Here is a 13452-nt window from a genome sequence, read left to right as displayed (position 1 = left end):
GAAATTGTGTGGCTACAGGCATTGGAATAAAATCCTTGTATACCACAAGTCTGTTTCCTTGTCCATCCAAGATGTGATAGTAAGAATGAAAGAATAACTTGTATACTGTGTAGATTTACAGTATTTAGAGGTTGTTAATATTAATATCATTTGGTGAAGCAACACCTAATATTTTTGCTCTATTTTAGATAACTTCCCACTAATTTAGAAGGTATGCACTATTAAATAAATTGGTCCAAGATTTGTTCAGATGAAAAGCTACTCAATTTCCCTCAGTTTCTAGAAATGCTTTCAAAGAATCTAAGCAACTATATATTCCTCTTTAAACAAATAAGGTTAGCTACCCTTTTGCCATTCACAATTCAACATTCACAGTAAATTAATTTTTCCAAAAGTAATTCAAATAAAAGCTTTGCTGCTGCTACCCTTTTCAGAGCCACAAGATTGAATAAGGCATCTGAATAAAATTGTGTATTACAGCCTTCTTTAATATTTAAGCATGACATTCATTGATTTGTTTCTTGTTTTCTGCAAACCTTGACAACATGATAAAATAAATCATAAGAAGAAAATATAGTGGTAACATCTTTTATGGACTTCACATAGTCATCAATCTCAAGCTGTGAGTGAATTATCAGTGCAGCAAAAAGATCTATGTTTTAAGAGCTCCAATAGCATACTAGCTAGAGGTTTTTCACAAGCAAACTCAAGGCGAGTGACTGATAAGCATCATTATTGTTTTCTGAGAGTCTAGTTTATAGTGTGTTGTGGAGGTGTTGGCATATATGTTTCAGAAGGAAAGGTTTGATCAATTCTAAGTAGACATCTACTAACATATAAAAAATATAACAAGGGTTCCTGCTGAGCAGTATTAAAGTACCTATCACACCATGTCAGCGTGACAGGCCCCATGTTGTGTTTTTGATTATATTTAATATAGAATTAACCTTTCTTAATGTAATATATTGTGTATGCAACATGAATCAAAAATATGTATTTGGACAAAAAACGACCCCTTTCTTTAGCTTTTTAAGCAATATTTATTTATTTTTCAATTTATAGAACTTCCCATCACATAATCTTCAGGAACCAAAAGAAACAGGAAGATCTAAGGCCTAGAGCTCTTGTTGTCATTGTATATTTGTGAACCAGTAGGACATACAGAATACTGTACAAGAAATTGTAAACTGCTGAACAACCATGTAACAACAAAATGTGGGTCAGTTAGCACTAGAGATACAATCAACAATATTATGTTGACCAGTGACTTCACGAGATTGATGTGTTCAGTTCCTTCTCACTCCCACATTAAAAACTAATGCTCACATTGGGTACTTTTACTAACGTTCAGCTTTAAAGAGTTCTCAGGTCAGTAAGGCAATGAGAAAGATGCATACTCAGAAAGTAGGACTGTGCTTTCTATGGAATAATAATAATAATGAGGGATGCTTTGTAAGAATCAAACGCTATGAACACAAATTAAAACTCTGAAAAACAGAATTAATTTAATAGGCTAAGCCAGATCATTTGCAAGTACTTAACGTTATTTCATAATGGTAAGGCTATGTAAAAGGTATCATTGTATTACTGTGCAAAATGCCAATCGTGAAAGTAACTCTTTCAACAGACTTACAAATGTTTTATATCTGGCAAATGGGCTAATGAAAGTTTTAGGTTTAGAAAGCAGTAGCCTAGGGATTGTACGAATAAATATTAAGATGTTTTCTGACAAGCTGAATATATGTGGTTTCCCACAAAATCCCACAGTGCTTTGCACTCCATAAATATCACTCCTCTTCTCTCACAACTTTTACTACATGAAATATGATGCCATGGTCCACTAAAACAGAGCGGTACTTTCATTGGTCTTGAATCTCAGTCATACATTTATTTACATAGGTTGAACACTATTTATCACTCTCATAATTAATCCAAGTCAATTATAAGATTATGAAGTCTTTCCTTCTTTCCTTTACACTTTTATCATTCCATCTAAAATGCTGAACATTTAAAGGTTTTGATCCTCCCTTATTATAACCAATGAAGTACACAGGGCCCAAATCCTACAATACCTCAGACAAATTTTGATTGAAATCTAAGAGACAGTTGCTTGAGTATTCTTGACCAGGTAATTTAATTGTGAATTAATTATACTTTTGGAACAACTTTATAAAGTCTTTACTCGAGCAAAACTGTGTGTGGTAAGGTTTGGCCCACTGATTTCAAAATAATTTTTTTCTGCATAAAGAGACTTCAGGCCTGCTCCATTATTTTTAAAGTCTGTATTTGGTTACATGTCACTTTACAAACAATGTATGTGTTTATTAGAGACTTGTCCTACCAATATGGCATACCACACCAGGGCTCATAAGCTTATTAGTTCCCAATGATCAGATAAGATATCTCTAGGGAAACAAAGTTCTACAGAACATGTGATAATAACTGAGCATGTGCCACATTTCCCTTTCAATTTGATATTGAATAATGCCCTTGTATGTTGGCAGAGACACTATGTGCTTGGAGCTGTTTTTCAGAGATGTGAAAATGCAAACCAAACTACCTATGTTAATGAAACATGGAACTTTGCACAAATACAAAGTTGTTAGCCCTAATGTTCTGGCTTAAATGCATCTATAGTAATTCATTCTGTCTTTTTATATTTCCCTATTGTCTCCGTTGTTTTACTTTACTTCTTGTCCAATACAGGGTTGCTGAGCAATGTTAAATGGATGCTACATTTAACATGAAAGGTACCAAGACTTCACATGATGGGTGAAGAGATGCATACATACCATGTATGAAGCACTGTGAGGTAATTCTGAGAAGTGTTAAGTAAATATGCATTATTTATTTTTTATTATTATTATTAATAATAATAATAATAATCACTTCTAAAGTAATCCTGTTCGTGTTTTCCAAGAACAACATAATTTACCCTGAGTTATATATGGCTAAACCTGCAAAACACTAGGGCTATGTCTACATTCGCGGCTTCTTGTGCAAGTATGGCAGTTCTTGCGCAAAAATCCGCAGATTGTCCACACTGCCCGCCCGCTCTTGCGCAAGGAAATTTACAGTATGGCGTAGTAAGAAAGGGCTTCTTCTGCAAGAGCTATGCTCTTTTTTAACAGGTGTAAGCCCTTTTGTGCAGGAGCTCTTGCGCAAGAGGGCAGTGTGGACGCTCTTCAGGGATTTCTTGTGCAAGAAAGCCCTATGGCTAAATGGCCATGAGAGCTTTCTTGTGCAAGAGAGTGTCCACACTGCCATGGGCACTCTTGCGCAAAAGCACAGCTCGCACATGGCAGTGTGGATGTTTTCTTGCACAAGACTTTTTGCACAAGAACCCTTGCGCAAGATGTTCTTGTGCAAGAAGCTGCCAGTGAAGACATAGCCCAGATGGTCTCAATTCCCATCAAAGCTCATTAAGCTGAAAATACTTAGGTATTAATGGTATTTAGTACCACATTGCCATTAATTCCAAAAAGTTTGCGAGGAACCCATAATCTTTGGAAACCTCATAAATTTAGGCCTATATTGATTATTATAATTAAAACAATAATTATCTATTTATCCAAAGTATTTAGATGAATTAAAATATCTTAGATAAGGAAAAGTTCAGGAGATTAGTAATAGGACACACTGTCTCCCATATCCAAGTCACCATGGCTACGTCTATATTGGCAAGATTTTGCGCAAATACTTTTAACGCAAGAGTTTTTGCGTTAAAGTATTTGCGCAAGAGAGCGTCTACACTGGCATGTGCCTTTGCGCAAGAGATGTGCTTTTGCGCAAAAGCATCCGTGCCAGTGTAGACGCTCTCTTGCGCAAGAAAGCTCCAATGGCCATTTTAGCCATCGGACTTTCTTGTGCAAGAAATTAACGTTGCCTGTCTACAGTGACCTCTTGCGCAAGAACAGTTGCACAAGAGAGTTTATCCCTGAGTGGGAGCATCATAGTTCTTGTGCAAGAAGCACTGATTTCATACATTAGAACGTCAGTGTTCTTGCACAAGAACTCCTCGCCAGTGTAGACAGGCAACATGTTTTGCGCAAAAGCAGCCACTTTTGCGCAAAATCATGCCAATGTAGACACAGCCCATAAGTCTGCTAACCTGAAAGAAATGGTGACTGAAGGACATTAACTTCCAGTTGCGGTTTGGTGTCTGAAAACGAAACTGAAAAGAATTGATTGTCTATTTCCTAGAACTGGAATGGACCTTCAAAGGTCATCAAGCCCAGTCCCCTGCCTTCACAGCAGGATCAAGTACCATCCCTGACAAATTTTTGCCCTGAATCCCTATATGGTCTCCACAAGGATTAAACTCACAACCCTGGGTTTAGCAGGCAAATGCTCAAACCACCAAGCTATCCCTCCCTTCATCATTGTGGTCCATTTTGGGGGGTCAGGTGCCCACAAACACAGAACATGGTGCTTTACTGATAAAGATGGTCCTCCTAAAAACAGATGAAGAGCTATATGAATGACAATAGTAGAATAACTCTTTAATGTGGCTGCTTTCAAGGCTGTCATTTTGGCACCTTTAATTAGCACCAAAATCACTTTAAAATTAAAAAGTTATTGAAATAATTACAAAAGAGTACTTCAGTACTCTTAAAGAGAAAATGAGAACAATATTACAATATATTTCCAAACAACAGACTCATAGAAGGTGCTGGTGTAAGGAACTTGTATGCCTGAACAGGAATACCCTTCAGTGCATTTGATTCTGAGGATAGCTTGTGAATAACAACATCCAGTTAGCAAAACCAAACTAATTTAATACCAAATAAATAAATAACCATATGTTATCTTGATAATAAAAATACACTGTTGTAGCAGGTCATTTTGGAAGATGAAGTCTTTCATGAATGGTGTCATTTCTATAGAAAAGCATCTTTAGACTCTTATGGGAATGATACAAGCAGTTTTTTCTTTGTGAATATTAATATGTGAAACTTGAAAAGACACATGCACTCCAATCTACTCAAACTCTTAAAAAAATCTATAATATAGCATCAATATTCACTTAATAAAGAGTGCTATTTACATTACTTAGTCTACCATTCTTTTGTTTGCCAGTGTTTTTAAATCATATAGAAGAGTTGGTGCAGCAACATCTATGCCTTGTCAGTCATTTAATTAACCAAAGAAAACCTTGCTATTCATTTTTTTCTGTATATGTTAATGCTAAAAACTAATAGAAAACAGCTAGTAAATTGTCCCCTGCATATATTGGACACAGCAACAATTACTCTGGCAGAGAAGATATAATAAAAGAGGAAATTTTAATAGTATCCTTATTCCATTTATTCTCATGGGCTTCTGTTTCAAGGTACTGTAGAAATTAACAATTATTTTTTTCATTGTTTTTGATGATCTTTTTCTATTATGATCCTACCCAACTTAAAATAAAATATAATTTAAACTATCTTTTTTATTCAATTCTGTGGTGTCTTGAGATTTACTTTCTGGTTATAGGAAGAACCTGAGAAGATTCAAAAAATAAGCAGGCGCCTTTTCTTCCTGCTATTCAGAGAGCAGGTTTAAGACTTTGTTGCTTATTAGTACATTCAAGATAGTTCTTCTTAAACCAAGAACTTTCACACAGTAAAATAATTTACTCTTCTAGTGATCATTTTATTGACAAATATGTCATTCCCATACTTTCTAAATGTCTGTCATATGATAAGTCTAAATACTCACTTTTGCTCCACTATATAAAGCAATTAACTGACTTTATACAGCAAATTGTCAAAGGATTTCCCCAGAATGCTTGGGGAAATCTAACAAACAGAACTATTCTCCGACTTATTGACATGCTACTATGTTGAAAAAAGTAGGATATCAAACAGCGTTAGTTGGAAAACTGGTATCTGATTATAAATGTTGGGAGCAGGAAACCCACGTCTGGATTAAAATACATGGTGCAGCTTTATTTGCAGAATAGCTAAGTGCTGTATATATGGGGGGGGAGTAAGATATAGTAAAGTACATTTATAGCACAACTTTTATTTTTATAGTAAGCATTCCCCAGGAGCTTAGCCTACTGATCTATGTAAAGTAGATCCAAGTTCAGGTCCTAGGTCAGTCCAATTTTATTGCAATGCTAAGTGTACTGTAAGAGAAATATTTGGGGGCTTTTTTATCCATAGCACTAGACTTACATTTCTCTCTTGGTGTACATCTAGACTGCAAGCTTCTTTCAAAAGAGAGAATCCATGTCTCAAAACCTGATCAAAAAAGTGATCTGCTTTTTTAAAAGAGAGCATCCAGACTTCATGGAAACTCTCTCAAAAGAAAGCCCTGATTGTGATTCACAGAATGGCCACCAGGGCACCTGTGCTTTTTTCGATTGCCCCTTCTTTCAAAAAATGTCCCTGTTCTCCATCCACACATGTCTTTTTTCGAAAGAGCTCTTTCAAAAAAGGCATTCTTCCTTGTAATTTGAGGTTTACCAATATCAAAAAATCCCTGTGTTCTTTCGATTTAATTTCAAAAGAACATGATTGCAGCGTGAACGCAGATGAAGTTTTTTTGAAAAAAGGGCAGTTTTTTTTTAAAAAATGTAGTCTAGACATACCCTTCCAAAGGATGCGGAAAGACTGCTAATAAGATGATCACCAGAACACAGGCATTTTCCAAAGCCTGAGTTAAAACAGAGAAGCTGAGAATCGGTACTTGATGGACTCCTCATTATTAGGATTTCCCCTCTAAATTCAGCTCATCTAAAAAGCCATGGGATGAAATCCCTACCGAGTGAAGTCAAAGGGACTTTAAGCACTGACTTCACTTGGGCCAGGATTTTTCTCATGCTCTACATAATAAAACAGTAACTGAGATTAAAATAATCCACATGGATCTAATGGTAGCTTAAGTAGTTTAGTATTATAAATTGCTCAAAGGAATCCACAAATGCTGTCTGGAAACTTCCATGGTATTACTAGCATCACCAAACTGATGAAAAATATAGTGGTAATCTGAAAATATACCAAATATTATCTCTTGAACATTCAACATTCCTGTCAGAAAATTAAGGCGAAATTATATAAGTGAGAGCAAGGTTTGATACTTTTGTGATAAATGATGCATGGAATGCCCTTCCTGAACTAAAGCTTAAGGCCATTACCTTGTTCGCCTTCATTCTGCTAGAATGCCGGCGTTAAATTGTCAACTGAAAGTGGCTAGCTAGCTATTTGGTAAGAACTTGATACTTACCTTTTTTGTGAGTTATAATTACTTTTCATTTTTAAAAGGACTTGAAATCAAGGAGCTGAGCACACAGTTGGCCTGTGTAAATGCAAGTTCCTAATTACTGTTTCTTCTCTGCCTCTTACATTCATTCCTACATATTGTTACACTCACTTGTTGTGTCTTGTCTTAGACTGTATGCTTTCTAGAGCCAGGACTGCTTTTATTACTCTATTTATATTATGCCTAGCACAACAGGAACCTAAACCTAATTGGAGCCTCTAGGCACTAGTATAATACAAACAAATAATTAATAATAAATGAGTGGGGGGGGGAGAGAAGGAAAATATCCCAATAATTTGCTTGCCTACATTTACACGTTTATCTTTTCAGTGATACATATCTATATTTGATAGAAGTCTGTTGTCATCCTTAATATATCTTTAATATTCTGGTTATCATGGAAGAAGTCATTGATGAACAAGTTTAAGCAGTGTGCAAACAAGGTCACCTGCTGAGGAGAGTTAAAGTACCTATCATACCGTGGCAACTTGACAGGCATCATGTTGTGTTTCTGATTACATTTAGTAATATAAAATTAACTTTTGTTAATGTAATAGTGTATGCAACCTAGATAAAAACATTATTTATGTTTACTAAAACCTCTTTATTTGGATTTGGCTTTACTAATCAGAAAACACAATATGTTTAAAATATCTAATTCTTTTCATATTTGTAGCATAGGATTGAATCAAACCTTAATCCAGAATACTACCATTAACAGGCAGCAAAATATACCGGTGAATTGACAAAATCATTTTTTTCTAACAACCCTACTTGTGAAGTGGGCATTTTGCACTAGGCTCGTCAGGAACTCTGGCCCTCAACTCATTCTACTACATTGAATTGACAATTCTTGTGATTTTATTATGGATTTTTCAATAAGGAAGCCCCAACTCCTGGTGTCATGTTAATACCAGCTTTTCAATAAAAGAAAAAGAAAGGAAGGAAAGGAAATATAACAGGGTGGCTTGCCCTGTAAGGGTTGGAGCAGAGCAGAGACTGCTAGGAGTGAGCAGGCTCCATCTGAGTCTGCTTATTTAAAACTAGAATTACAGCAAGGAAGATCTGGGAGCAACCAGATAAGGAATGAGAGACCCTGACCAATCAAGGTAAAGAATGCAAAAGCTCAGAAAGGAAGGTGTGGGAGAGACCCTGAAGAAGAATCAAAAAGAACTTTTCAGGCAGAAGGAGCTGGAAGTAGGAAGAGAAATGTTTGCCTTTAGGACTTGGCGCATTTTCTGTGGATAAACCCAAACCCCAAGGAGGCGTATTTTGACCACTGAAACTGTTGAGGAATGTGAAGGACACTGAGGAGAGGCAAACAGAGGTGGGGTGCTGCAGTGTAACCTGGACATGAGGAGATTCTTAGAATGCAGCTGACTCTGTCACATGAAATTTCTTGACATGGTGACTGTGGAGGAACAATGCAAGTGAGCCCAATGCACCCTAAAGGCTCAAACATCAGAAGACAAAAAATAATCCAAAGTGACTTTTTAAATCTTCTGACTTTTAAATCAACGTGATGCCAATTCATGATTTTGAATGTTTGGGGTTGGTAATCCTTGAAGCACAATATTTCAACATCTTTTCCATGCCCAGGTGAAATTTGATGAAAAAGTTTCAAATAAATACATTTGAGAAAATCAGTGTGTTTATGGACAGACAGAAAAAAAGGCCAAGTTCATCAAATAAGTTACATAGCCCATGGGGGAGTTAACTGAAAGCTAGTAAGAAGTATACTGATTGAAAGCACTTGAATCTGAAGTAATACATCCACAAGTAAAGTAATAACACAGGCAATTCAAACTTTTGAACATTGCCCTGGTTCACCTATGTGCTTTAGCCCTTCTGTGGCAGCATCACAGCTAGTGATGAGAATATCATTTAGTCTCCATGCCCATAGACTCCTTGGCCTCTCTGCCATCCAATACCTCTGGTTTTTTTTTTAGTGCAGGAAGAAATGACAGTGACTGCCTTTTCTGTTGTTGTTAATAGTATGAATAGTTTCCTCAGGTTGTCAGGCAGCAATGACAGTCTGCTGTTCCTCAGGGCATGTTATTATGATAGATAATACCCTAGTGCCACAGGCCAAAGCAAAAACCACAGCCCTGGAGATGGTCGCGTGCTCCTTTAACTCAGGCTTAGTTGATAAATCATGAGAACCAGTACTGCCTGAGAGTCCTAGTAGTGGTTTTGGCCATTAACTCTCTCTTTTAGTGTTAAAACTTTTTTTATTGCAAAATGTCTACATATACCAGCAAAAAGAAATCAGAAGTTGCTGAAAAAACCCATTATTGCTTTTAGCCCCTCTTTTTTTTTAAGTTAAATTCTTGCCACCTTTGCTAGTGGTTTGAAGATAAGAAAGACTTTATTGCAGAAGCAGAGGCCATTATAATTATGAATGTGGAGCAGGTTCTTATTAGTTCATGGAAACTTTCAGTTAGTTCGTGGAAACTGTTCATGCTTAGAGTGAACCAAATGAGAAAAAATAGTTCAGCTGTTTGAGTGCAAAGATTATTGGGGTGCAGGGAGGGTGCCCGCAACTACAATATCTAATTAAACAATTAAACAAAAGATGCTATTTCTTATAATATCCCCATACCTGAAGGGAGTGAACCAAGCAGAGCAATAAGCATCTACAGAGCTGTCATTCTCCATTCCTGAACTGCAGAGAACAGGAGCTTCTGAGCAAGCAAGGTCCATCATAAGCTCCCCTCCTGACGAGTTTTAGGAACCCTGCTGAAGTTTAGATTTAGAATTTAAAAAATCCCTCAAATCTGCAGGATTGGGACATGCACCTAAGTTCCTTACTGTCTGCTGCATTCCTTCCTCAGCTACTTGAACTTCCTTTTTCCAGCACCTTTATGGGGCTATGTCTACAGTGCAGAGTTTTTGCACAAAAATGTCCATTTTTGCGCAAAAACTCGCAGAGCGTCCACACCTCAAGTGTGTTTTTGCACAAGAAAATTTACAATGAATCGACAGAACAGAGGGGTTTTTGCATTATAGGAATTCCTTTTTCTACGAGGCATAACTCCTTGTTGCGCAAAAGCTCCTATGCAAAAAGGTGTGTGTGGACAAGAAACAGTGTTTTTTTGTGCAAAAACAGCCTATCAAAAGAAGCACAAGTGCCCTGGTGGCCATTCTGTTAATGGCAATCAGAGCTTTCTTCCGAGAGAACTTCCATGCAGTCTGGATGATCTCTTGCACAAAAGCACATCGCTTTTCCGGTGCGCTTTTGCAGTGTGGATGCGCTCTTGTGCAAGAAGTTTTTGCGGAAGATCTCTTCCACAAAAAGCTTCTTGCACAAGATGCCTGCAGTGTAGACGTAGCCTGGATGAGTTCATAAGGCTAGAACCCCTCCTTCATAACCCAAGAAGGAGCTTACTGTATATTAGGAGATGAACAGCAGGGAACACACTTGGATGTTGGAATGCCTAATTTCCACCAGTACAGGGGGCCTGGCATCTTACTTGTAGAAACTCAGTCATTATGTCCCTTATGGCAACCCAACACTACTAAAACCAGTGAGAGCAGAGGGGCTGTAGGGATCAAGAACTGGCTAGATTGTGGCAGCGGCTAGATAAATGAGAGGTTGACGTTAAGAGTGGAGGATCAAGGATCCTTGGTGAAAGAAAGCAGTATTGCATATATTATGGGTAGTTGGGCCACAAACTGTATTTCTGGTAGACATGTGCAATAGCTATCACTATGGGGCACTGACAGCTGATTAGGACCATGAAGCACTACAAATATACAATCAAATGCTTTCTAACCAAATCATCCCCTTCACAGAATGTGTATGAAAGCTGCAGTTTTTTGAGGTTTTTGCCATTTTTTTGCCAGCCTTCCCAAAGAGTTCTAGCAAGAGAAACTCTCTTTAAAATGTTTGTAAACTTCCTGGTAAAAATATACATAATTTCCACTTGTAATGCTGTGCTATTAGAATCTTAAAATGCACAGTTGACATTTACTAGCTTTTGATTCTATAAGTTTAGCTTGCACACACACACCTTAGCTGTCTCTTTATGTACAAAGCAGTCAGTTATATGATCACAAACAGTTCTTCAAATATCATAACATCACAACCAGTGTTCCCTCTAAGCTCATGGCAGCACAGCTTCACAGGTGATTAATCAGTGCTGCCCAGTCAGAGGCTCAGGCCTTGATGCACAGAGCTGACTGAGTGATCTGGGCTGATTAATCACCTGTGAAGCTGTGCTGCCATGAGCTTAGAGGGAACACTGATCACAACCCATTTATTTCGACAACCTTACATATCCATACATGAGTAGCATCTTGTATTATGTAAGTACAAAGTGCACAAATACATAGCACACCATGCTTCGGCAACACATTGTACCACAGATGAAATTCAAAGGGTAAGAACATAAGGATGGCCATTCTGGGTGAGACTAAAGGTCCATGTATCCCAGGATCCTGTCTTCTGAGAGTGGCCAATGCCAGATGCCCCAAAGGGAGTGAACAAAACAGGGAATCTTCAAGCACTCCCTCTCCCATCACCCATTCCCAGCCTCTGACAGAGGCTAGGGACACCATTCCTTCCCATCCTGGCTAATGGCCATTGATGGACCTAACCACCATGAATGTATCTAGTTCTTACTTGAACCCCGTTAAATTCCTGGTCTTTACAACATCCTCTGGCAAGGAGTTCCACATGCCAACTGTGCGCTGTGTGAAGAAAAACTTTCTTTTGTTTGTTTTAAACCTGCTACCTATTAATTTCATTTGGTGATCCCTAGTTTTTATGTTATGGTAACAAGTAAATCACTTCGCCTTATTCACTTTTTCCACACCATGATTTTCTAGACGTCTATCATATTCCCTCTTAGTCTCCTCTTTTCTAAGCTGAAAAAGTCCCAGTATTTTTAATCTCTCGTCATATGGCACCTGTTTTTTGTTGCCCTTTTTTGAACCTTTTCCAATGCAAATATATCTTTATTGAGATGAGGCAACCACAGCTGTACGCAGTATTTAAGATGTGGGTGTACCATGGTCTTATATAGAGGCAATAAGATGTTCTGTCTTATTCTCTATCCCTTTTTAAATTATATTAAATAATGTAACAATACTTAAATTGTTCTGGCCTATGTAAGCTAGCTGATTGTCCAGTGCATTCAGGCAACTTTGTGATGCTACTGCAAAGGTGGCAGAGCTGGCAAGTGGAAGATTTCCTCTATGTAACAGAACGGTTAGGTTGTATACAGCCATTTTAGTGGCTCCTTTGTAAACTAGTGCTTGGCTGAGTAAGGCTGAGAGGCTCAAACTCAAAACTAAAAAAAAAAAAGTAAAGTGATTGAATGAGCTATCGAAGTATAAGTACTACTAGAAATTAGGAAGTAATTGAATACTATACAATACAAACATCCTTGTATTTTTGGGAGATGGTCTAAACCAGAAAACTCAATACACGTGGGCAGTGCTTGAAGTGGACTGAGATGCAGACCTGGGAAACAACATTTCTAAATAGTAAGGCAGATCACAGGCTATGCCTACACTGCAGATCTTTTCTGAGATACCACAGGTCCAAGGAATACGTCCGCTTTTCCAAAAAAATATGCTGGAAAAGTGGACATGTTTTTTCTGCATCCCTGTAAACCTCATTTTACAAGGAGGAAGGGATGTTCCAAAAGAAGGTTTTTTCCCTAAATTTGGCCCTGTGTAGATGGGCCAAATTTCAGAAAATCCTCTTTCAGAAGTAAATCGGAGAAAGATTTATCTTTGTTGTATACACCTAGCCACAGAGGGTGCACGTTTTTAGTATTGCATGGGGAGACTAGCCAATCAGAGTTGTTTTTCCCCACTGCTCACTTCCTTGGAAAGAAAAGCCAATCAGGGCTGCTGCAGCTCTTTTCCATTCAGGAGCAAATATTCACCCTGGGGATGGGAATGCAGAATAATCCTGACAGCTCTGCTCCCTCCCCTCTTGTGAACAATTCAAGCTTTCCTCTGCAACACCAAATCATGGAATGGGGAAAAAGGGCCATGCCTGGGTGAAGGAGTTAAGAACTCCAGAAGCTTCAAAAGTGAGACAGAGGGGCAGAGCAGATATGGAAAGGGTAGGAAGAGGTTATAGTTGCAGTTTGAGGAAACAATATTAAATGCTAGACAGGAGCACAGACAGATTTAGGGTGATGAGATGCTGCCCCAAACACATACACAGAGCAATACCTTTTGTGA

The sequence above is a fragment of the Pelodiscus sinensis genome, chromosome 8 (genome assembly GCF_052426305.1).
Source record: "Pelodiscus sinensis isolate ZL-2025 chromosome 8, ASM5242630v1, whole genome shotgun sequence".
Classification (NCBI taxonomy): Eukaryota; Metazoa; Chordata; order Testudines; family Trionychidae; genus Pelodiscus; species Pelodiscus sinensis.
The sequence above is the reverse complement of the archived record's forward strand: the minus strand, read 5'-3'. Positions refer to the sequence as shown.